Source organism: Macrotis lagotis, chromosome 6, assembly GCF_037893015.1.
Source record: "Macrotis lagotis isolate mMagLag1 chromosome 6, bilby.v1.9.chrom.fasta, whole genome shotgun sequence".
Lineage (NCBI taxonomy): Eukaryota > Metazoa > Chordata > Mammalia > Peramelemorphia > Peramelidae > Macrotis > Macrotis lagotis.
The window spans coordinates 88,950,267-88,976,927 of NC_133663.1; the positions used below are offsets into that span (position 1 = coordinate 88,950,267).

Genomic DNA, 26,661 nt, shown 5'->3' on the forward strand with positions numbered 1-26,661 from the left:
GAAATCTGTCTGCTAAATACTTCATATATAAAAATAGTTATTTCACAACATTCATATGCCACAACTTGTTCTGTCATTCCCCAAATTGATGGGAATACCCAGTTTCTAATTCTTTGCCACCACAAGAGGAGCTAGCTGCTATTTTGTACATGTGAGTCCTCTTTCATTTTTATGATTTTTGAGATCATACCTAGTATTGCTGGATCAAAAGGTATGCATATTTTTATAACCTTTTGGGTACAGTCCCAAACTACTCTCCAGAATGTTTGGTTTAGTTCACAACTGCACAATGTACTAATGTTTCAATTTTCCCCCATTTTCTCTAACAGTTTTCACTTAATATTAGTCAATCTGGTGGCTGTGAGATAGTATCTCAGAGTCATTTTAAGTTGTATTTCTCTAATCAATAGCAATTTAGAGCATTTTTTTTAGATTTTTTTCAAGGCAGTAGGGTTAAGTGGCTTGCCCAAGGCCACACGGCTAGGTAATTATTAAGTGTCTGAGGCCAGATTTGAACTCAGGTACTCCTGACTCCAGGGCCAGTGCTCTATCCACTACACCATCTAGCCGCCCCCAAGACCATTTTTTTTCATAAGAATATATATAGATTTAATTTCTTCATCTAAAAACTACCTGTCCCTATCTTTTGACCATTTATCAATTGGGGAATGACTTGTATTCTCAATATTCTATATCTTTGAGAAATTATATTTTTATCAGAAATACTGGCTATAAAAGTTGTTTCCCACCTTTCTGCTTTCCTTGGTTTTGTTTGTGAAAAAAAATCTTTCAATTTAATGGAATTAAAATGATCAATTTTGCATTTCAGAATGCTCTCAATCTCTTATTTGGTTATAAATTCTTCCTTTCTCTATAGATCTAACAGATAAACTATTCTTTCCTTTCCTAATTTGCTTATGGTATCATACTTTATGTCTAAATAATGCACCCATTTTGCCCTTATCTTGGTATATGGAAAGAGATGTGGTTTTCTGTCATACTATTTTCCAGTTTTCCCAGCAGTTTTTGTCAAATAGTTCTAATCCCAGAAGCTGAAGTCTTTGAGTTTATTAACAGTAGACTACTATAGTCATTTACTCTTGTGTTTTGTGTACCTAATCTATTCCACAATTCACCACCCTATTTCTTAGTCAGTACCACACAGTTTTGATGACTGCCTTTTTTTAATATAGTTTATATCTGGCATGGCTAGACATCTTCCTTTGTATTATTTTCACTAATTCCCTTGATATTCTTTACCTTTTGATGTTTCAGATTAATTTTGGTATTATTTTTTCTAGCTCTAAAAAATAATTTTCTATAGTTTGGTTGGTATGACACTAAATAAGTCAGTTAATATAGGTAGGTCATTTTTATTATATATTATTTAATAATAAAATATTATTATATTTATCAATTAATACAATATTTATTATATATTTTATTATATTGGCCCATCCATAAGTGATTGACATTATTCCAATTGTTTAGATCTGACTTTGTGTGAAAATTTTTGTGAAAATATTTTGTAATTGTGTTCGTGTAGTTCCTGGGTTTGTCTTGGCAGGTAGAATCCCAAATATTTTATATTTTGGATAGTTATTTTAAATGGAATTTCTCTTTCTAAATCTTGCCATTGGACTTTGGTGGTAATATATAGAAATGTTGATCGTTTATGCAAGTTGATTTTCTATCCTAAATTTGCTAAAGTTGTTCATTGTTTCAGCAGTTTTTTAGTTGTTTCTCTAGAATTTATATATATATATATATATATATATATATATATATATATATATATATGCCATCATATCTTCTACAGAATGAGAGTTTTGTTTCCTTGTGACCTATTCTAATTCCTTCAATTTTTTTCTTCTCTTATTGCTTAAGTTAACATTTTTAAGTGGTGATAATGGCATGTGTATTTTGCCCCAATCTTATTGGGAATGCTTCTTATTACATATAATGCTTACTGATAGTTTTAGACAGATACTATTACATTTTAAGGGAAACTATTTATTCCTATATTCTCTAGTATTTTTAATAGAAATAGATGCTGTATTTGACAAAAGATTTTAGCATCTAATGAGATAAGCATATTATTTCTCATAGTTTTATTTTTTATATGATCAATTAGGCTTATAATTTTCCTAATATTGAACCAGTCCTGCATTTCTGATATGAATCCCACCTGGTCAAAGTGTATTATCCTGGTGATAAATTGCTGTAACCTCTACTAAAATTTTATTTAAAATATTTGCAACAATATTCATTAGGGAAATGATAATTTTATTTATATGCTTTGACTCTTTCTGGTTTAGGTATCAACATCATATTTGTGTCATAAAAAGAATTTGGTAGGATTCTACCTATTTTTCCAAAAAGTTTATATATTATTATAATTAATTGTTAATTAATTGCTCTTTAAATGTTCAGCAGAATTCACTTGTAAATCCATTTGACCCTAGAGATTTTTCCTTAGGAAGTTAAATTGATGGCTTTTTCAATTTTTTTCCCCCCTGAAATAGAGTTACTTAAGGATTTTAATTCCTGTTCTGTTAATCAGGCCAGTTTGTATTTTTATAAATATTTATCCATTTCACTTAGATTTTCAAATTTATTGACATACAGTTTGGAAAAATACTCCTAATTATTGCTTTAACTTCTTCTTCATTGCTTTAATTTCTTCTTCAAGGGTGAATTCACGCTTTTAACTTTTGATACTCTTGCTTTTTTATATCCAATTAACCAAAAGTTTGTCTATTTTATTGTTTTTCCTCAATCACTCAGTTTAATTTATTAGTTCAATAGTTTTCTTACTTTCAATTTTATTAATCTCTCTTTTGAATTTCAGAATTTCTAATTAGGTATTTAATTGAGGATTTTTAAATTGTTCTTTTCTAACTTTCTAAGTATTCTTTATTTTATATGCATTTATAAATAGAATATTATTTCCCATAACAACTGCTTTGTATCCCATGCATCCTTTAAATTTTGGTTTCTTTTCTCATCATTATCATTCCCTTTGATGAAATTATTGATTGATTGATTGATTGTTTAAGATTAGTTTATTTAGGATTAGATTATTTAGTTTCTAATTAATTTTAGTCGATCTTTCTATGACCCTTTATTATACATAATTTTTATTGCATCATGATCTGAAAAGGATGCATTTAATATTTCTGTCTTTTTGCATGTTTCTGAGGTTTTTATGATCTAATACATGGCCAATTTCTGTGTAGGTGCCATTAAGAAAATGACTATTCTTTTCTATCCTCATTCAATTTTCTTTTTTTTTTCTTTTTTTCTTTTTTCTTTTTTTTTAGATTTTTTGGCAAGGCAAATGGGTTTAAGTGGCTTGCCCAAGGCCACACAGCTAGGTAATCATTTCTCCCTGAAAGAAGTTCTCTTCTAAGAGTTTGGATGCTAACCTGATTATTCCCTGCTGAGGGGAGGGGAGTGAGAAGGGAGGGTGGAGGGGAATTTTGTAACTTGGAAATATGCATGTATAAATGGATGAAAAGAAAGAAAGAAAGAAAGAAAGAAAGAAAGAAAGAAAGAAAGAAAGAAAGAAAGAAAGAAAGAAAGAAAGAAAAAAAAAAAAGAAAGAAAGAAAGAAAGAAAGAAAGAAAGAAAGAAAGAAAGAAAGGAAGGAAGGAAGGAAGGAAGGAAGGAAGGAAGGAAGGAAGGAAGGAAGGAAGGAAGGAAGGGAAGGGAAGAAAAAGAAAGAAAGGAAGAAAGGAAGAAAGAAAGAGAAAGAAAGAAAGAAAGAAAGAAAGAAAGAAAGAAAGAAAGAAAGAAAGAAAGAAAGAAAGAAAGAAAGAAAGAAATTTTTAAAAAGTTTGGATGCTATACCACTTGGCACAAATATGTTTAGCATCGATATTTCTTCATTATCTATGGTACCTTTTAGCAAGTAGTTCCTTCTTTATCTCTTTTAATTAGATCTATTTTAGCTTTTGTTTTTATTTGAGGTCAGGATTGCTACACCTGCTTTTTTTATTTCAATAGAAGCATAATATATTGTATTCCACCCTTTTATCTTTATTCTGGGTGTACCTCTGTCCTTTAAATGTGTTTCTTACAAACAATAAATTATAAGACTGATGTTTTTCTTTTCTATTTTCCTTTTTATGCTTCTCTTGAATCTTGTATTTGAAGATCAAATTTTTTGTTTCGTTGAGGTCTTTTCATCAAGAAAGTTTGAAAGTTGCCTATATCATTGATTATTCATCTTCTCCCAGAAAGATTATGCTCAGTTTGGTTGGGTAGTTGATTCTTGGTTATGATCCAAGCTCCTTTTCCTTCTGGAATATCATATTACAAATATTGTTATTTATATAGATTTAGAAAATTTATGAAAAGTTAGACATGAATGAAATAACCAAAGAAGAATAATACTCTATCATTGATGTCAAACCCAAATAGAGATGGGAGTCTGCTGTTATTATATAGATTTAGAAAATTACAAACAACATTATGTTATATTGTCTTTTTATTTATTTTCTTAAATATTTCCCAATTACATTTTAATCTAATTCTAGCCGTATTTGTAGATTTTTGTACAAGTTTGACATTTGTTCAACCCTTGCGGTATCTATCACTCATCTCCCAGGGGAGCCTTTGGGTGATCTTCAATTTTAGTTCTTTGCAAACCAAAATATTCTACGATGGAAAAAAACTATATGACAACATCAAAAACAATGATTTCTAATATTTATCTTTAAGGTTTACATTACTCTTTACACATTATCTTGTTTGATCTTTACAATAACCTGTAATGTAGGAGTAATTATTATTTCCATTTTTCAGAAGAGATGAGATTGAGTTTAAGTCACTTGTCCAGGACCATACAGTTAATAAATGTTTGAAGGAGAATTTGAACTCAGGTCTTCCTTATTCCAGACACAATACAATTCACTGTGCCACCCAACTGAGTATTTACTATACATCAGGGATTTCAACATTAATATTTGAAGTATTGAAATTATTTTAAATAGGCTTAAAAATATGAGGTGCTAAGAAGGAAATATGACATCAATTTTATTCCATTCAAAAACAACAGAGTACAAAACTAAACTACCTCCTTCTTCCTCCATTTTTTATTTCAATTTTGCTTTGCTAATGGTGCCCTCTTCTGACACTTGATAGTACTACAATAGAACAAAATCCAGAATCAGTACATTTTAAAAATAATGGGATCACTAATTTTGAATTTGAATGGGCTGGTCCAATCTAATCCAATCTTCTCATTTTTAAAAAGGAGGAAACAGAGGTTCAGAAAGATAAAGAAATTTACCAAGGTCATAAGTTAATAGAGGGAGAATTTGAACCCAGATCCTCTGATATCAAATCTAGCAATGACTCCCTTAATAGCTGCCCTTATATTTTACTAGGCATTTTAAATTGTGTACTTCCTTTGACTAATGTCATTTAATTTTTGTTTTAATGGAATTATTGAGCCAGCCATGGGATTCAATGGGTAAACTGTGGGATATGAAGTCAAGAAGACTTGAGTTCAAATTCTACCTCAGACACCAGCTGTGTCACCCTTTCTCAACTTCAGTTTCCTCATCTGTAAAACTAGGATAATAATGACACCTGCCCCATAGGATTGTTGCAAATATCAAATGAAATAATACATGTAAAGTGCTTTGTAAATCTTAAAGTCATACATAAATGCTAACTTTTATTAATATCATTACATAATAAATTTGATTTAAAAGCTCCTATAATTATCTTCCACATCCACCTCTTAGAAAAAGACTGATCACCAATGAAATGGAACATAATGTGGAGTGAAGTGATACATAGTTTCTCCTACTTTCTCAGGGAAGACAACCCTGTTTTAGGCTCTTCCCTTCCAGAGGGAAGAGATGCCTGCAGTTGTTATTCAGTTATTTTCAGTTGTATCTAATTTTTCATGATTCCTTTTGGGGTTTTCTTGGCAAAGATACTAGAATGGTTTGCCATTTCCTTCTCCAGTTCATTTTACAGATGAGAAAACTGAGGCAAACTGAATGAAATAACTTGCCCAGGGTCACACAACCAGTAAGTGTCTGAGGCTGGAAATGAACTCAGGAAGATGAGTTTTCCTGATTCCAGGCTGGCTTCTCTATGAACAATAGCAAATCAAAAATAATGATTTCTAATATTTATCTTTAAGGTTTACATTACTCTTTACACATTATCTTGTTTGATCCTTACAATAACCTGTAAAGTTGGAGGTATTATTTTTCCATTTTGTAGAAGAGATTACAAGAGGTTGAATTTACTGAGCCAGCCCTGAAAGTCCTTAGGCCTGAATCATCCTGCCTAACTTCTTAGCTTCTTCTCTGATGCCTATAAACATTCCCAGGTCATCCCCACCCTAGAAAACAAACAGTTAAAAATATTTAATTTGACCCTGATGTCTCTTCAAGCTATTATTTTTTATATCTCTCTTTTTCCCCTGCCATTCTTCTAAAAAAGAATTGTCTATTCCGTGTGGTTGTCCTTTGTAATCTGGCTTCACATCTAAGCATTTTACTAAAACTACTCTCTCAATGATTACCAATGAGTTCTTAACTACTAAATCTGATGGGCTTTTTCTCAGATTTCAATTTTTTTTAACTGCTTTATAGACACTATGAACCAACCCCTCCTCCTGAATATTCTCTCCTTTTTTCCTTCATCCCACTAAAGTCTTTTGGTTTCCCCCCCATCTCTGATTGCATACTGTCTGTTTTAGTAATCACCATCCATCTCTCTCACCTTCAAATCCCAAGGCTCTATCTTGGATCTTTCTCTTTTCTCTCTTTGTTTCCTCCCCTATATAGATGATTCCCAAATCTATATATTCATTCCCTATCTCTTTTCTAAACTTCAGTCCTGGAGACTGTTAGGCAGGACCACTTGGCTATCCCATAAGAAGCTCAAACTTCACATGTCCAAATTGATTTCATTATCTTCCTCTCAAACCTACTCCTTCAAATTTCCTTATTTCAGAGAATAACACAATTCTTTGAGTAATACATGTTAATCACAAAATCATCTTCAACTCCTCAATTTCCCTTCTCCCCAAGTCTTTTACTTTAACCATAAATCTCTCCCTTTCTGTCTGTCTCTCTGTCTCTCTCTGTCTCTGTCTGTCTGTCTCTGTCTCCTCTGTCTCTCTCTCTCTCTCTCTCTCTCTCTCTCTCTCTCTCTCTCTCTCTCTCTCTCTCTCTCTCTCTCTCTCTCTCTCAATTATCTCCTAATTCCTTTCCTGTTTCCAGTCACTTGTCTCACTTCAGTCCATCTTCCACACAACTTCCATGATAATATTCCATTCAATGGCATTCTGTTAACTCTAGGTTAAAGACAGTCTTCTCAGACTGGGATTTAAAATCCTTCACAATCTGGCACTAACCTACAACTCCAAATTTATTTTATATTACTTCTCTTCATATATTCTATACTGCACCCAAACCAAACCACTGGCTAGCTCTTCCCTAATTCAACATTCTATCTCCCTCTTCCTTGTATTTGTACATGTCATCTTCCAGAGGTCTGCTATGCATCCATCTTCAACTCTCAGAATATCTTATCTTTCTTTGATTATGGTTTTCAAGTAGTCCAATAATTCTTAATTTATCTCTCCTGGATCTAATTTCCAGAATAATTGTTTCCATTGAGATATCTCACTTTTTCTTCTTTTTTTCATTCTTTTGACTTTGTTTCATTGTTTCTTGATGTCTTGTAAAGTCATTAGATTCTGCCTGCCCAATTCTAATTTTTTAAGGAATGATTTTCTTCAGTGAGCATCTTCTTCAATGTCTCTTTTTTCCATTTAACCAATTCTGCTCTTTAAGGAGGGTATGCTTTTTTTTTAATGTATACCTCTTTTAACAAGCTCTTAATTGTTCTTTCATAACTTCCTTGCATAACTCTCATTTCTTTCCCCGTTTTTCCTCTAGCACTCATCACTTTTTTTTTAACACTTCCAAGAAGTTGAGCTTGGGTCCAATTAGCATTTTTCTTTGAGGCTTTGCTTATAACTATTTGTACATTGTTGACTTCTTTTGAGTTTATACCTTGGTCTTCTTTGCTACTGAGGTAGAGTTTTATGGTCAAGTTCCTTTTTGTGGTCTTCTCTTTTTTCCAGTCTATATCCTGATTCTGAACTTTATATTAAAATTTGGCTCTACTCACCTTGGAGGTACAGAGATGCTACCCCCAAGCTTCAGGCCTTTTTGTGCTGCTCTTTTCAGAGATAATTCTGTAGACATGTGATTTTTTTGGTCTACTCCAAAGTGGATTGATCTGGGGAAAAGTGTGGTCACTGCTCTTCTGATCTTCACTCTGGTCTTTATCCAGGAAGAGCCCTACTCCCCTACAGCTACAAGTATTAGTTCTCTTCTCACAATGGTACAGCATTATTCTGGGGCTGCAACAGGTTCTCTGCCCTCCTGAAGCCACAGTGTTAATATTGTAACCAGGTCCCCTACTCCCTTGGGATCAACCAAAAGCTCTCCTCTCTTCCCCAGAACTGAGGAAGGATAACAGAGTTGGCATTTATCATCAGATGCAACCCAGTGCCAGCAAAGGGTAACCAACTGATTTTTCTAGCCCTGTAACATCTCTGGACTGAGAGCTCCTGGGACTGAGGTTGCCATTGCTCTCACAGCTTCCCTGAAGATCCAACAATAGTGCTGCTGCCAATCTCTGGTCCAGCCCCCAGACCTGTCCTGCCAATTTATGTTTGCTTAGGCTGGGAAAATGTCTCACTCTGACACTTTGTTGACTGCCATTCCAAAATTTGATTTGAGAAGTTATTTTAAAGTGGTTTAGAGGTGAATATTAAGAGAGCTTAGCTGGGTTCCTGGCTATATTCAGCCAGTTTCTCTAATCTCACTCCCCCAGGTAGGTTCTCAAAGTCCTTAGGGTAGAGATGGTTGTACCTTTGTCTTCCCACAATGTCTAGCATAAATGCTTATTGATTGATTGATAGATTACTGGCTCAGTGTCTAGTTCTTTCTTTTCTCCAGTCTGGTCCAGTCCTCCTTCAGGGTCATACAACTTAAGCTGCCCCAAGGTACTGCCAACTCAAATAACAGGTCCTATGGATGAAATGATTATTTTCCTTCTTGGGTCTTTATAACAGCCCTGTGTGAAAGAGAAAATGAGTTATTAGTACAAAGTGAGTCTGCTGATTGTATATAATGTCTGTATATAATGAGCTGTCTTTTTCATCCTGCACAGGGGAAAGTGCATACATTGCTGAGACTGAAGGGAAGAGCAGATTGCTGAATCCCATGCACCTTTATCCTTCCTTCTGTGCAGTATATGGAGGGAAATGAATCCATAGTAGGGAAGGAATAATAAATAATTAATAATAATAGAAATTTTATAGCATCTACTCTGTACATTGTGCTAAGTGCTTTGAAAAATATAATCACAACCCTGGAAGGTAGGTGCTATTCTTATATCCATTTTACAGATGAGAAAACTGAGGCAAACAGTTTGAAACACCAAGTAGAGGATTCAGTTTTTGATCCTGGAGATGATAGGAATTCTGTAGTCAGAGGGATTTTCTTAGAGGGATTTTTCATCATCAGTATTGAAATTACAAGGACAATGACAGAAGATGAAATAGAGAAGAGAGTACTAAAGAGATTAAGAAAGCTAAGAAGGTAGCAAGTCAAATGAGAGGGTCAAATCAGATGACCTCTGAGGTCTGTGATCTTATAATGATCCTTTCCTCAATGACTTTATATTCTGCTGGGGAAAGAAAGAAGTACACAAAGCCTCTTTATGCCTTTTAGGATTGGGAAACTAAACTTCTTTGGTGAGTGGGAATTATACTATGTGTCTCTCAGGAGAATACCAGCTTTGCTCTTTAGCCCAATAGTAACAACACCTTTGCTCATCTGCACTTTTTCACCAATTTTTGTCTTGTGACAAACAAGAAGGACATACTTTAAGATGATTTGTCTGTGAAATAAGACTTTTTACCCCTCTGCTTTCAAAATTGTGTTCTTGACCTCATTAGTAGCTCTACTAATCAAATGAACTAAGGGAAATTGTTGTAGATTTTCACTAAACTTGAATTTCCAATTACCTAGTACCTTGTTTATATCATTATATTTATATCTTGGATACATATTGCTAGTCTTCATATGCATGTAGATGCTGTTGTGATTAATACAATACAAGCCCATTTAAAAGGCATTATTTAATTCAAGGTAGCTTTTTGTCATTGTATATTTTTATAAGTCAAGAATCTTAATAGCACAACAATCATATTATCATTTTTAATGATATTCAAAGGGTAGGAACCACTCAGAGGAATGCTCTATAAACAGTGGGGAGGGGGATAGGAAAGTACATAAACATTGTGGACCTGTGAGTGGAGAATGTAGAAGTTGTAGAGTAACAGTTTTTTGATTAATGTAAAGAATATGTTTCTAATAATTAAAACTATCCAAAAAGTAAAATAGGTAATGTGTAGATTTCCCCTTATAAGAAGTCTTCAAATAAAGAATGAACAAAGGTGAAGTAAAAGGGATTTTCTAACTCAAGGGTTGAACTAGTTTAACTCTAGAACTATGAGAACTGTAAAAGCAACCACATTGACATCGACTACCTGATGCCCAGATTAGTGGACTGTTTCCAAGAACTTGTAAATATTTAATAATTGGTTCTCCCCCCCAAAAAAAAGTACAGATGAAACACTTCTAAATTTAATATCTGTGAGACAACTAGGTAGCATAGTGGATAGAGCATCAGCTCTGGAGTCAGGACCTGAATTCAAATATGACCACAGATACTTACTAGCTCTGTATGATTCTGGGGAAGTCACTTAACTCCAATTGCATCAAAAAGAAAAAAGAAAAAAGTTTACTATTAATTAACATTTTCTGTATTACTTTCTTAAGTGTAGGTTATCATCAAAACAATAAAATAAGCCCTAATTTATAACATTTGTCAATTTCCAAGATGTAATTGCTCACACAAAAAATATCAAAATCAGCTCTTGTGAGCTAGTAGAAACTAGCTTCATTACACCCCTGTAACTCAAAGATGCTTTGTCACAACCTGCTTCCCTCCTTTCCTTTGTCTTTCAGCACTTAATTTTTCTACAAACATTCTCTCACACCTATCCACATTCTCTTTATTAAAATTTCTCTTTCTCTCCTCTGTCTCCTTTTGTCCCTCAATGTATGAGTCAAAAGAATTACTTTTAAGTTGCTAAGACATGTCCTCCAGAATTTTCTTTTCATTTTCCTATTCTCCTACAACCAAATTTTTTTGCCAAATAGCATTCAAGAGCAGTGAAAAAACTAAACAAAACAGAAAAATAATAATTGAAAAAGTTAGTAGTGTTGCCATATGTAACGGAAAAGGTTACGTGTTGTACAGACTTTTAATTTAATCGATCTAAATCTGTCCCACAATGACACACTCTCTTCAATCTTTAAATCAGAATTTTAATGATTATAATTATATATTATTATAATATACTTTTAACCCAAGATCATACACACACATATATAGAACACATCAGCATATCAGAGAGATAAGAGATAAAAGAAAAAAATAGTTACCCAACTGAGGCATCTCTGACAAACCTGGAAATCTGGTTGAAGAAGTCCTGAGATGTCATGATACAGTCCCCTCGGCACAGCATCCTCTTTGAAGATAAGACCTTTATAGTGCTCATATAAAAGTAGCATAGTCTAAGGGTTTACAGGACTGAATTCAGTGAAGATCCTGAGCACAATCACTTCCCCCAAGTGTCTTGTGGTAAATACCCAGGGACAGGCCAAGTCCGCAGGTATGGACCCAACATGTTTACTAAGAATGTTCCCCTACAATGCCTACCCTGGAATATGTCTTGATTCAGTGTGCTAAGGGAAGTTTCTTCTCCTTGTCCATGACAGCTGATAGGGAAGATCTCAATTTAACCCTTCACCCTTCATCATAGCATTACTTTCTACTATTCTGTGCAAATTATATAGGCTTTTGTGGGCTGGACTGGGAAGCTAGACTACAATGTATAATGTTATAAGATTTTTTTATAACATTAACTCTACATCAAAATGTGCTGTTTTAGGTTCTAGACAGGAACAGCCAAATGTTGCAATGAATAGAGTACTTGGACCTGGAGTCTGGAAGACATGAGTTCAAATCTGATATCAGATACTTACTAGCTGTGTGATCCTGGCCAAATCACTTAACCCTGTTTGCCTCAGTATTCTCATCTGTAAAATGAGTTAGAGGAGGAAATGGCAAACCATCCCGATATCTTTGCCAAGAAAACCCCAAATAGGGTTTTGAAGAATCAGGCATGACTGAAAAGACTGAACAACAACAAAGAACAAGTTCTAACTAATTTTTGAAACAACCTTTTCAGTGGGGAATTGGTTTCATATTTTTAAAGTTTGCTTTCTCTCTCATAATACATTTTGTATTATCACAGAATAGGTACATTTTAAGAAATCTAAAACAGAGGTGAAGAACTGACTCCATTTGGAGCCTCAGTTCAAAGAGCTTTCAAAACAAACATAAAACTAAAATACAATTTTGATAACAATGATATATTTAGGGTTTTGCAAATTGGTTCTCTGTCTTTTTTTTCTGAACAGGCATATAGCTTAACTTTGGTAGTGTCATTTTTATAGCCATAAGATTGGTTATAATATCTGTACAAAATTCAGGAAAAAAATTTTCCCATTTTTTAAAGCAGGTCTGAAGAAATATAATCACCTCAGTATAAATCAACATTTTCAAAGATAACTTAAAAGAAAATATAAGAGTAAAGTTTGCAGATACTCATCTAGAGATAATATCCATTTAGAATATCAATTAAACATTACTTCAACCAAATATTGAATTTTTAGCCCACCCTAGAGTCATAAATTGTTTATATCTTAATTTCAAATATAGGTAAATTTAAAAGAATAAACTTTATTTTTTTCTTCTCTATAAGTGTACAATGGGCAAATGGAATTCTTATTTTACTATGTACATCATCTCTATAATTCAGTATAGTCTATAGTTTTCAGGGTTTCCCTAAAATGATTTTAGGCACTCTAGTAAAGATTTTTACTCATATCTAGAATAAAAAGCATAGTTAAAGGAGAACAAAGTGACTATATTTCCTATACTTAAAAGGAAAAAAACTCTAAAGTCAAACGATTCCTGGTAAGTTACTAGAGTAAGAGTTGTAAATAGGTTGGATCATCCCGTATTATATCATAACAGCTAGAAATAGATCCAAGTATTAGAACCAGAAGGCAAATTACAGCTCAATAGATATTATAAGATGCTTCCAGAGAGGTAACCCAGGTTTAAGTCACTAAGAAATATAGTCAGATTCACACAGATTCATTGTCAACAAAAAAAAATGAATGGAAAAATCAGAGAATGATTCATCAAAAAAACAGAAAAGAAAAATGGTAGACACCCAAGAGTAATTAATGCTGAAAAGTTTATATAGAAGGGGAAAACATACTTTATAATTTCATGAATCTAAATATTTCTTTTTGAGAACATCAAAGATAGTTAAAGCTTTTGAAAGGCCAAAGCAGTGTATAAAAATTTATTTTAAGAAAGGAAAAAATAGGAAGCCAAGATGGCGGCAAGAGAAGAGCCTCTCTTAGGTGCTGTCTCCAAAATATTTCAAAACCCTTAAAATTATAACTCTAACTATTGAGAGACAGAACCCACAGAAAGATCCAGTGATGCAATTCTCCAGTCCAAGGCAATGTGGAAAATAGAGGGAACCTCTGTTCCACAGTTGCGGAGGGGGGGGGGCATCCTACCAGAGGGAAGAAACTTCAGCCTCCCAAGAACAACCCCAGGGCACCTGGGGAGTGCCTGGCTCCTCGCAACAGAAGCAGTTTCCTGATCTGCACCCCAGGGAGCATCAAGCACAACTTGGAAGATCAGCAGGGAGACCTCTGCCACAAGTGCAAAGCCCAGGCCCTCAGCATGGCCACCGCACTCTGTGCAGCCCAGACCCTCAGCATGGCCAGCACTCAGCCCAGCCCAGACTCCAGGAAATGGAAGCAGGCCTGTGGAACTGCCCAGCAAGAGCCTCCAAGCAGTTGCGCCCTGAGTGCTCAGCCCATAGAAGGTAAGAAAATGGAGGAAGACTGCAGAGGTCTGTTCTCAGTCCCTGGAACAGGACTCTGGGGCTGTGACCACATTCAGACCCTGGTCTCAGTCTAGGCTCCCCATAGAGCAGGGACCCCACACACACACACACACAGCCTCCAGGGCAGAGGGGTGGGCTTGTGGTCATTCACAGACAAGGAGAGCAGACAGAGCCTAATACACTGAGTTCCTTGTGTGTGGGGTGTGCCAATAATACTCAAAAGCTCAGGAAGTACCCCAAAACAAGGCACAGGCTGGGGAAATGAATAAACAGGAAAAAAGAGGAACCTGACCACAGACAATTATTTTGGTCCCATGGAAGACCAAATTACACAATCAAAAGATGAGAAAGTCCAAGCTTCTGCCTCTAAAGACTCCAAGAAATATAGAAGTTGGGCTTAGGCTATGATTGAGCTCAAAAAAGATTTCGAAAATCAAGTAAGGGAGATAGAAGAAAAATTGGGAAAATAAATGAGAGAGTTGCAGGAAAAACATGAAAATGAAGTCAGCAGCTTAGTCAAGGAGATCCAAAAAAATGAAGAAAATATAAGTTAAAAACCAGCTTAGGTCAAATGGATAAAATAGTTCAAAAAGTTATTGAGGAGAAGAATGCTTTTAAAAGCAGAATTGGCCAGATGGAAAAGGAGATAAGAAAGTTCTCTGAGGAAAACAAATCCTTCAGATAAAGAATGGAGTTAAAGGAAGCTAATGACTCTGTGAGAAATCAGGACACAATACTTCAACACCAAAAGAATGAAAAATTAGAAGAAAATGTGAAATATCTCATTGAAGAAACAACTAATCTGGAAAACAGACCCAGAAAAGATAATTTTAAAATTATTGGGATACCTGTAAGTCACAATCAGGAAAAGAACCTTGACCTCATTTTTAAAGAATTTTTACAGTAAAATTGCCCTATCCTAGAAGCAGAGGACAAAATAGAAATTGAGAGAATCCACTGATCTCCTATGGAAAGAGATCCAAAAAAACTCCAATCCCCAGTAATATTGTAGCCAAATTCCAGAACTCTCGAGTCAAAAAGAAAATATTACAATCAGCCAGAAGGACACAATTCAAATATTGTGGAGCTGCAATCAAAATCACACAGGATTTAGCAGCAACTGCATTAAGGGCATGTAGGACTTGGAATATAATATTTCAGAAGGCAAAAGAACTTGGAATGCAACCGAGAATCAACTACCCAGCAAAAATGAACATCTCTTCCAGTGGAAAAGATGGACTTTCAATGAAACAGGGGAATTTCAAATGTTCCTGTGGAAACAACCAGAGCTGAACAAAAAGTTTGACCTTCAAGTACAGGACTCAGGTAAAACAAAGAGAGTGGAGGAGGAGGTTAAATTATGAGGGAATTAATGATGATGAACTGCATGTATTCCTGCACAGAAAGATGATACTGATAATACTCATATGAACTTTCTCATTTAATAGAGAAGGTAGAAGTAGCTTTTATAGATAAGGCACAGGAGAGAGCTGAATTTGAAGATATAATATAATGGCAAAAATGGAGTCAATGGGTGAAAGGGAAATGTACTGGGAGTAAGAGAAAGAAGTAGAATAGGCTAAGATATTTCATATAAAAGATATTTCATGTAGCTTTGGCAATGGTATGAAAGGGGGAAAGGTGAGGGGGACTGAGGGAACCTTCATTCTCATCAGAAATGGCTCAGAGAGGAAATAGCACATATACTCAATAGGGTATAGACATCCAGAAGAAAAAGGAGAAAAGCTGGATAGGGAGAGGGGAAGGGAGATGTGGGTGACAGAGGAGAGGGTAAATCATAGGAGAGAGGATAGTCAGATATAACATTTTTTTTTTACTTTTTGCAAGGTGCTGGGATTGGGTAGTCTGTCTGGGAACATGGGATTGGGTGGTTGCTGGCTCTGAAAGGAAACAGCATACACACTCAATAGGGTATAGACATCTAGAAGAAAAAGGAGAGAAAGTGGACAGGGTAGGGGGGTGATAGAGGAGAGGGTAGATCATAGGAGAGGATAGTCAGATATAACACATTTTCTTTTTTACTTTTTTCAAGGTGCTGGGATTGGGTGGTCTGTCCAGGCCATGGGGCCAGGTGGTTGCTGGGTCTCTGGGGTAGGATGTAGGCTGGGGGCTTCCTGGTCCCAGGGCCGGTGATCTGTCCACTGTGCCACTTGGCTGCCCCACAGCACATTTTTTGAAGAGGGCCAGAGTGAAAGGAGAGAGAAAATATAATAGATAGTAATGGGGAGGAATGAATAGAGGGAATTACAGTCAGCAACAGCAACTGTGGAAAAATATAGAAATAACTATTAAGATGGACTTATGATAATGAAAGTGATCCACCAGAGACAGAGCTGATGGTATCAGAACACAGACTGAAATACATTTTTTCTCTTTCTTTTACTTTATTTCTCATGAGGTTTTTATATTTTTGTAGGGGAAGGGGCATTATGTTTATTCTTAAAGAATATTTTAGTAATGTGTAAATAAATAATAAAGAAAACAAAAAGGGAAAAATAGATTGATAGTGATGGGAAATAGAAGAAGAAAAAAGTAGAAGAAGAAGAAGAAGAAGAAGAAAGAAGAAGGAGGAGGAGAAAGAAGAAGAAAAGGGGGAAAGTATCAATAAAACACAACATTTGTGACTGTAATGCATAAATCCACTACCAAAGAAGACAGAAGGAAATTTATAGAGAGATACAGACAAACATAACAGCTTTGGAATTAATGTACTAAATTTATTAAATGCTTCTTAAAATTACCTTTATGGGTTTTTTTAACCTAAGTTTAAATGTAAAATTAAATAAATTTTAACCAAAAAAAGTTATATACTTTTAAAAATGATGTAGTAGATTTAATTTCACATACAATTCAATTTATCTATATTTTTACATTCAAAATAACAATTTTTTAAAGAAAGAACACATTCCTTCTTTCTACTGATAATCAATAAATCAACTTTTTTTAAATAAAAAAGAATAAAAATAGTATTTTATTTTTCCCAATTGCATGTTAAATTTTTTTAACTTTTTTTCTTTTTTTAATTTATTTTTTATTCTCATTTTGTACAAATGTTTTTCTTTACATTAATAAAATATACTTGTTTACAAGTAAACAAAATACCCCTCCCCCCATGAATATAGATAGACTTGCTTGGGCAAAAAAGTAAAGGGGAGAGAAAAAAAATTAAACTTAAAAAAAATAGTAATAATTGTAGGTATGGCCAGGTGGTGCAATGGACGAAGCACCAGCCCTGGAGCCATGAGCACCCGAGTCCATATCCAGCCTCGTAAACCCAATAATCACCCAGCCATGTGACATGCAAGCTACCTGATCCCCACTGCCCTGCAAAAACCAAAAAGAAGAAAAAAAAAGACCAAAAATAAAATAAAATAGTAATAATAGTAGGGGTGGCTGGGTGGCAGACAGAGCATTGGCCCTTGAGCCAGGAGCACCCGGGTCCAAATCCGGCCCCAGACACCCAATGATCACCCTGCTATGTGGTCCCAGGCAGGCCACCCAGCCCCACTTGCCCTGCACCCTCCCCCAAATAATAATAACAAAAAATGTGTATCAACTCTGTCGTGAGTGGATCACATTCTTTATGATAAGTCCATCACAAAAGTTACTTCCATATCTTTCCAACGCTGCCATTGCTGATCGCAACTCCCTCCTTATTTCTCCACTACCATGTACTATATTTTCTCTCTCCTTTCACTCTGACTCTGCTATAGGGTTGCTGAGTGGCGCAGCAGACAGATCCCTGGTCCTGGGGCCAAGAAGCCCTGAGCCCCCATACCACCCCTGAGGCCCAGCATCCACCTGGCCCTATGGTCCTGGGCAGGCCATCCAATCCCAGGCCCTTGCAAGAAGTAAAAAAAGAAAATATGTTATATCTGACCACTGTCCCCCCATGGTCCATCCTCTCCTCCTTTATTCACATGCCCACCCCTTCCCCCTGCTCCCCCCTCCTTCTTACTCCAGATGTCTATACCCCATTGAGTATATTTGCTGTTTCCTCTCCTAGCCATCTCTGATGAGAGCAAAGGTTCCCTCATTGCCCCTTGCCTCCCCCCTTCCATATCATTGCAATAGCTCATTGTAATAAAAAAAATCTTATTATGTGAAATAGCTTGGACTATTCCCCTCTCCTTTTTCTTTCACCCATTCCATTTCCCTTTTTTTCTTATTGACTCCATTTTTACACCATATTTTATCTTCGACTTCAGCTTTCTCCTGTGCTCCAACTATAAAAGCTCCCTCTACCTGCTCTATTAGCTGAGATGGTTCATATGAATATTATCAGTATCATTTTTCTATACATACAGTTCATCCTCATTAAGTCCCTCATATTTTTCCCCCTCTTCTCCAGTCTCTATGCTTCACCTGAGTCCTGTATCTGAAGATCAAACCTTCTGTTCAGCTCTGGCCATTCCAAAAGGAACCTTTGAAATTCCCCTGGTTCATTGAAAGTCCATCTTTTTCCCTGGAAGAGGACATTCAGCCTTACTGGGTAGTTCATTCTTGGCTGCATTCTAAGCTCTTTTGCCTTCTGGTATATTGTATTCCAAGCCCTACGAGCTTCCAATGTAGCTGCTGCTAAGTCCTGTGTGATCCTGACTGCAGCTCCATGATATTTGAACTGTGTCCTTCTGGCTGCTTGTAATATTTTCTCTTTGACTTGGGAGTTCTGGAATTTGGCTATAATATTCCTGGGGGTTGTTTTTTGGGGGATCTCTTTCTCTGGGGGATCGGTGGATTCTCTCCATTTCTATTTTGCCCTCTGCTTCTAGAATATCAGGGCAATTTTCCTGTAGTAGTTCTTTGAAAATGATGTCAAGGCTCTTTTCCTGATCATGACTTTCAGGCATTCCAATAATTTTTAAATTATCTTTCCTTAGTCTGTTTTCCATGTCAGTTGTTTTTTCAATGAGATATTTCACATTTTCTTCTAATTTTTCATTTTTTTTGGTTTTGAAGTATTGATTCCTGATTTCTGGTAAATTCATTAATCTCCCTGAATTCTATTCTTTGTCTGAAGGATTTATTCTCCTCAGAGAGTTTTCTTATCTCTTTTTCCATCTGGCCAATTTTGCTTTTTAAAGCATTCTTCTCCTCAATAACTTTTTGAACTGTTTTATCCATTTGACCTAAGCTGTTTTTTAGCATGCTATTTTCTTCAGCATTTTTTTGGATTTCCTTGACTAAGCTGCTGACTTCATCTTCATGTTTTTCCTGCATCTCTCTCCTTTCTTTTCCCACTTTTTCTTCTAACTCCCTCATTTGATTTTCAAAGTCTTTTTTGAGCTCTGTCATAGCCTGAGCCCAATTTCTGTTTTTCTTGGAGTCTTTAGATGCAGGAGCTTGTGCTTCCTCATCTTCAGACTGAGTATTTTGATCCTTCTTGAGCTCATTTGCAAAATATTTCTCAATGGTCTTCCTCTTATTTCTTTGTTCATTTTCCCAGCCTAAGCCTGTTTTTTGGGGGTGCTTCCTGAGCTTTTGGGACACTCCCACAAGGGTCTCAGTGTGTGAGGTTCTGTCCTCCCTCCTGGTCTGTGAATGACCATAAGCACCCCCCTCTGCCACGGGGCTGAGGTGGGGGGGGGGCCCTGCTGTTCTGTGGGGGGGGGGGGGCTAGACTGCGATCAGGATCTGAATGTGGTCAGAGCTCCAGAGTCCTGTTCCAGGGGCAGAGGACAGAGCTCTGCAGTCTCTCTTCACTCCCCTCCCTCAGCTCAATGGGCTCATGCCCTGGGGGCTCCTGCTTACCCGCTCCACCTGCTTCTGTTTCCGGGTCTAGGCTGCTGGCTGTGTGCCCTGAGGGCTGGGCTCCACTTGCTGGCTCTGGCAGAGGTCCCCTGCTGTTCCCCCACTTTGTGCAGGTGCTCCCCGGGGTGCAGCTCAGGCGACTCCCCCGCTGCTGTGAGCTGAGGCTCCCAAAGCCCTAGGGCTGCCTCCGGTAGGCTGAAGTTCTTTGCTCTGGCAGGCCACCCCTCTGGCGGGCCACCCCTCCGACCCCGGGGAGCAGAGCCTTTCTGCTCTTTTCCAGGTTACCTTGAGTAGGAGAACTGCCTCACTGGGTCCCTTTGTGGGTTCTGTCTCTTGAAAGTTTAGTTAGAGTCCTTAGTTTATGAGTTTTTATCAGAGAGCTCTTAAGACTCAATCCCTTCATGTCGCCATCTTGGCTCCGCCCCAATAAATCAACTTTTAATGCTCTCTACACCTGGAGAAAGTACTGATGGATTCGAATGCAGATTGAAATCTACTATTTTCAATTGTTTTAATTTGGGGGGGGGGTAGTTTTGTCCTTATGTTTTTTTCTTTCGTAGTATGACAGTTATGGAAATATGTTTTACATGATTCCATATATATAAAACCCATTGCAAATTCCTTACCATATTAAGGAGAAGGTATGGGAGAAACAGAAGAAAAAAATTTGGAATTCAAAATTTGATTTAAAAAAATGAATATTAAAATTATCTTTATATGTAATTGGAAAAATATTATTCAGTTTCTTGGGGGGTATTTACTGAGTTATTTGGGGGTTTTTTAGTGGAGAGACATTGATACTAAATGATTTACCAAGGTCACACAGCTTGTAAGGATCAAGTGTCTGGGGTCCAATTTGAACTCAGATTCTCTTGATTCCAAGTCCAGTTCTCTATCTACTATGCCACCTAGCTGCGCCCTATTTGTCATATTGAAATACATTTGTTAGTAATTTTTTTCAATAGAAGAAAGAGCTCACTTGAAACTGATCATACCCATTGAATCGATCAGTCAACAAGTATTTATTAAGAGCTTATTATTTCTCAGGCACAATGCTAAACTCTGGGAATACAAATGCAAGGAAAAGGATAGATAATTCCTAACCTTAGGAGCTTACATTCTAATGGGGAAGACAATGCAGAAAATGAAATTGGACACAGGGCATGATGAAAAAGTCCAGGGGAGAAATGGAAAAATGGGTCCTTACCTTAATTGAAGGAACTTTGAGGAGCCATCTAATCCAAGAATGGGACAAGGTGGCAGAGGAGTAGTGGGAAGGGTACTTCTGCTGTGAGAATTTCAGGGATAATGTAATCTTTCAGAATGAAGAGATTTCTGGGACATGGTGGAGGGTAGCCTGGTAAGATAGAAAGAAGATTATGTCAATGGATGTACTTTTTCAACAAAATGAATATAAAGTAACTTAATAAAGATATATTGATCCCTTATCATATGCAAAAAAACTGTGAGAGGTGCTGGAAGAACCAAATAGAGTAAACAAAATGTCCAGCCCTTATGTATCCTATAGTCTAATGGGGCAGCTAGATTACAGTGGATGGAGCATTGACTTAGAGTATTGACTTGCAGTCAGGAGGATGGGAGTTCGAATCCAGTCTCAGACACTTGTTACTTACTGTATGACCTTGGGCAAGTCACTTAACCTTGATTGCCTCACATCCAGGGTCATCTCCAGTCATCCTGATTCATATCTGGCCACTGGACCCAGATGTCTCTGGAGAGGCTGGTGACCAAGCACAGCATCCCCCTCACTCAAATCCAATTCATATGCTTGTCATGGCATCGCCTGGTCTTCTTCAGTGATCTTATAGTCTAGTAGAAGAATATCACATATGCATACTATTATACCAAAATTTATAATGTATAATATATGATAAATTTATAAAAGATAAAAACATAGTTCTATTCATTGTCTGAAAGGGAAGTCAGCTGAAGGGAATGAGGAAAGTCTTTTCTGTGGTAGCCTGTGGGGAAAACATCTTTTTATCTAATAAGGATTTTATATTTAAATTATTAAGACACATAAAAGAAATATACAAGATCAAAAGCCATTCTCTAACAGATATCAAAGGATATGAACAGTTATTTCTCTAAAGAATTGTGAACCACTAACAATCAAATCAAAGAATGCCCCAAATTACTATTAATAAGAGAAATGTAAATCAAAACAACCCTGAAATTTCACCTTGAATCCCATAAATTGCTGAAAATTACAAATACTAGTGAGGGGATGAGCTGCAGACGTAGAAATGATCAGAAGCAGGATTAAGAACTGAAATTAAAAGTATAATCAGAGTGAGGACAAATGAAGAGTCAGGATCCAAGGTCAGAAGGCAGGATTTGATATCTAGATCATATGAATGTACTGAATTCTGGAAAGAGAATCCTCAATTTGCTACATTTAAGTTTTCTTTTGGAATATGTTTCTTTATGCCTCACCATATGAAGCTGGCTGGGCCCTCTAGCTTCCTACAAATTCATTGCAACTGGACAGCTCTCTGTTGCACACACAGCCATTTCCTATAAGGAAGCAGAGAAGAGTATATATAAAAGCTGAACAAGGTAGGCTTGGGCCAGATTGTAAATGTCTTTGAATGCTAGATTAAGAATTTTGTACTTGATTCAGTATGCAAGAGGGAGATAATGAGTTTTGTGCAGAGGATCTGATCTGTGCATAAGGTGAAATTTTAAAGAGGAAAGGTATGTACCAAGGTACCTACTATATCAAAACAACTCAGAATGGGAAGAAAAATGTTTTGAGAGCATAAAGTGAATACTTCTCTTTAAATTTAAAATGTTTTCTATAAGCAGTCATATATATATATATATATATATATATATATATATATATATAGTACTTATATTGAAGGATTCATGAATATAAATTTCAATCATTCTCATTTAGACAGCCATGTGTTCTATCCTTCTAAAAATAAGTCAGGATCTGCTTTCTTACATCTGGTGATTACTCATTCAATCCACTAATTATTTTGTGGCATGAGATGAGTAGGAGTGCTTCTATTTAAATAATTCAAAAAAAGGTAACCATATATCATCAAAGCCAGCTCCTTGGCTCTGTTCTGAGGTCACTGTCTTCATGTATATGTACAACTGCAGTGCATATTAAAGAACTCCCTTCAGTCAATGACAGCTGGAGTCACTTTTTAAAAATTTCATCATCTTTTTACGTAAGTGTAGGTTTTTCTTGCCCCCTTCACCCTTCACATACTTTTTATTAAGTTGAGATTAAAAATGCCATCTCATTTAATCAGGAAAAAGACTAGGTCAATCCTAAGCACACAGCAGGCACTTAAAAAATGCCTGTTGACTTGATTAGACCACTGAAAGTATAAACTGTCCTTGACACTGTAGCAGTTGAGTCATGGAAAATACAGAAAGTAAAAATTCTCTTTGAATGTATGAAAGAACTAGGACTTTCAAAATAAGTTAGCTGTGGCATATATTTTTAATTTTGATGAAAACATTTGATGGTCTCAGCATTCCTAAGGTTCCTAAGAAGAACTGTATTCCATTAATCCTTACCTGCACAAACATCAAGCCCTGAAGAAAAATAGTAAAATAATCAAAGCTACTATGAACCAATTCATGAACAGTGAATTCTCTAAAGAAGGCAGAGGAGACTCTGTGGCTGTTGAATGCTTGGGTTTTGTTTCCAGCAACATCATTGATTGCCTTTCTGTGAAACTTAAGTCAAATTATTCAACCTTTATTTTTTTAATCAGCAAATATTTATTAAGCTCCTATTATATACTTCCCTTCCCCAAGTAGAAAAGTGATGAAAATATATTGTTTTCAGAAGAAATTGTAAACTAACAATTACCATGTAAAAATAAAACAATTCATGCCCAACAAATTGGAAAACATAATAGAAAATAGAAATAATCAATTGAAAGGATACAAGAATACTAGTGATGGAATTGTTAATCCAAACATTCTGGAAATCAATTTGGAAATATCCAAGAAAAGTGACCACACCTTTTCATATCCTTTGACCCATAGATTCCACTACTGCCTTTGTCCAAAGAACAGGCAGAAATAAAATGACTGGACCTGTGATTTCATTGTTATAGGGAAATTCAGGTGAGGAAACACCTTCTGTAAATGCAAGTTGCACCTTCTTATGGCATCAGACTCAAATAGAAACCGGACCACTCATCCATGCATAAGAATATATATGGGCAGCATATTAACTTAGAAAACTACATATTAACACCATTATCATATTTTGATTTTCTTAAATATTTCCCAATTATACTGCTCTATGTCTTCTATCTCTGGCCTAGAGCACCAAGAAGTTATATGACTTATTCATGGACACACAACTAGTAAGTATTAAAAGCAGAACTTAAACCCAAGTATGCTTAATTATGAGGCTGTGGTTGGCTTTATGTTTGCTATGTGAGTAAAGTCAAGAGACCAATGAACACATCAACAACATTATGAGATGAACAACCTTGATGGACGCAACTCCTCTCAACAGTCCACAGAGCTAGGACAACTGTATTAGACTAGTTATGGACTATATTATACCTAACCAGAAGAAGAAAAACAAAACAAAACAAAACAAAACACAGAAAAAAAACACACCTATTGAATCTGATATATAAAAAATATCTCTAATGTATCTCTTTCCCTTAATCCTAATTCCTCATGCCAAAAATTACTAATTTGTAAATATTTTAAACAAAGTACGTATATAAAAGACTAACCTGGCTGTTCCCCACTGAGGGGAGGGGGGTGGGAAGAAAGGGTGGAGGGAAATTTTGTAACTTGGAAATGCATGTACAAATGGATGAAAATAAAAAAAAATAAACAAAAAGAGTAAAGGAGCAGAGACAAGGCGACAGAGTAGCAGAAAGGAGTACTGTCTGATTCCTCTTTACAACTCCTCCACAAAAAATCTAGAAAACATTCCAGACTAAAGTCCTGATCAGGAAATCCAAGAAAAAGTCACAGTATGTCATTTTTCCAGCCCAGGTAGGCATAGAGTCTAGCCAAGGGTTCACCATGTAAAGCATTATTTTTAAGATTAATATAGCTACATGCCCAAAAATAATGTTGGCCATCATCAGTTTGTCTTTCCTCCCTGTACCCTTTAAGTGTCTCAAAAATCCTTGACATTCAAATCATCCAGTTCTGGGCATTCACCAAAATTAAAATTAAAGTATCCCACTCTCAGAAGAATACTTTAAAGCACACCTCCCCTCCCCAGAAGCATATCTCCCACCCAGGGAGCATACCACCCTCACAGGAACAAACTTTCCCAACTGAATGGAACAATATCTCTATGCCCTTCACCCAAAGCAGCACCACCTGTAAATGAGTTTTATTCTGTTAGTTTGTATGTCTGAGCTATTTCCATCTCCCCTTTCCTTCTCTCCCTCTTCCCTATCACTGGCTAATAAAGCTTTCCAAAGAACTGCTCTCCAACATATTGTACACAGCATCCAAATTCATTAAGGGGCTTGTTTTTTCCTTGTCTCATGAACCTTTCCTTAGATATTAATTGAATCCCTGGACTTTATCTATTATAGGCCCCAGTCCTAAAATCAAGGATCAATAGGGAAACTTAGTTTCCTCCCAGGAGAACTCCCTTATGCCAAAGGACTATAGTTCCATAATAATATAATACTCAATACTATTGGTGGACCACTGGTGGGATTCAAATAAATTAACCTGTTCTCTGCCCTAATGACCATTTTAAGTATACAAAAAGATGTACTAAAAGATAGCTTAATATTTCATCATTTAATACACAAATAAGATAAGAAAAGAGGAACACAAAACTAGATTATGTCATATTACTCACAGTAGGCAAAAGTATCCTTATGGAATTAAAACAGCCATGTGAACACAGTAGCCAATGTAGGAACATAATGCAGAATCAAAACTCATTCTATCTATTCTAACTTTTTTTCCATCTACTTTCCTGGCTTCTGAAATGGGTGATAAGATATCCCTTGAAATCTTTTTTTTTTTTTTTTTGGAAAGGCAAATGGGGTTAAGTGGCTTGCCCAAGGCCACACAGCTAGGTAATTTTAAGTGTCTGAGGTCACATTTGAACCCAGATACTCCTGACTCCAAGGCTGGTAACTCTATTCACTGCGCCACCTAGCGGCCCCTTGAAATCTATTTCTATTGGTTCATTGAGTCCCAGCTTCCTATTGATTTCACCATTCAGGGAACACCAGCACACCTATAATATCTTGGGGGAATTTGGGGAATAACACAAAGAGGAAATAAATGACAGCTTGTCACCCCTTGGTTATTTGGCATTTTTTCTCTTTAGATTCTATATTTGTTTACAAACAAAGAAATTAAAATGTAGTAGTTTATTAAAGGAGTAATGAATTTTAAAAATGAATAAATAAATATTACAAGCATAGTTCTGTCAATTAGTGGCAGAATCCTGGGGTTAAAAGAATATATGTAGGGGAGGCTAGGTGGCGCAGTGAATAGAGCACCAGCCCTGGAGTCAGGAGTACCTGGGTTCAAATTCGGTCTCAGACACTTAATAATTACCTAGCTGTGTGGCCTTGGGCAAGCCACTTAACCCCATTTGCCTTGCAAAAACCTTAAAAAGAAAGAGAGAGAGAGAGAGAGAGAGAGAGAGAGAGAGAGAGAGAAACAAATGGAAAAAGGAAATGGGAGAATAAGAGAAAGGTTAGATAAGAGAACAGATTTTTTTTTTCTTCTCCTTTTTAGGGGATGGAAAGTAAATACAGGCATAC

At 36.1% G+C, this 26,661-nt stretch overlaps 1 long non-coding RNA gene across 4 annotated transcripts in view; it reads right to left on the reverse strand.

Annotated features, from left to right (window-relative positions):
• Positions 1 to 4,463: 4,463 nt before the first annotated feature.
• LOC141491068 (uncharacterized) overlaps positions 4,464 to 26,661 on the reverse strand; it is a 37,392-nt gene continuing 15,194 nt past the window's right edge. For all 4 annotated transcript variants that reach the window (XR_012469448.1, XR_012469449.1, XR_012469450.1 and 1 more), the window contains 5 exons: positions 22,349 to 22,429; positions 21,526 to 21,721; positions 21,099 to 21,248; positions 10,792 to 11,696; positions 4,464 to 9,123 (listed from right to left, as the gene is read on the reverse strand). This is a non-coding gene — a long non-coding RNA (uncharacterized LOC141491068). The remainder of the gene's footprint in view (positions 9,124 to 10,791; positions 11,697 to 21,098; positions 21,249 to 21,525; positions 21,722 to 22,348; positions 22,430 to 26,661) is intronic.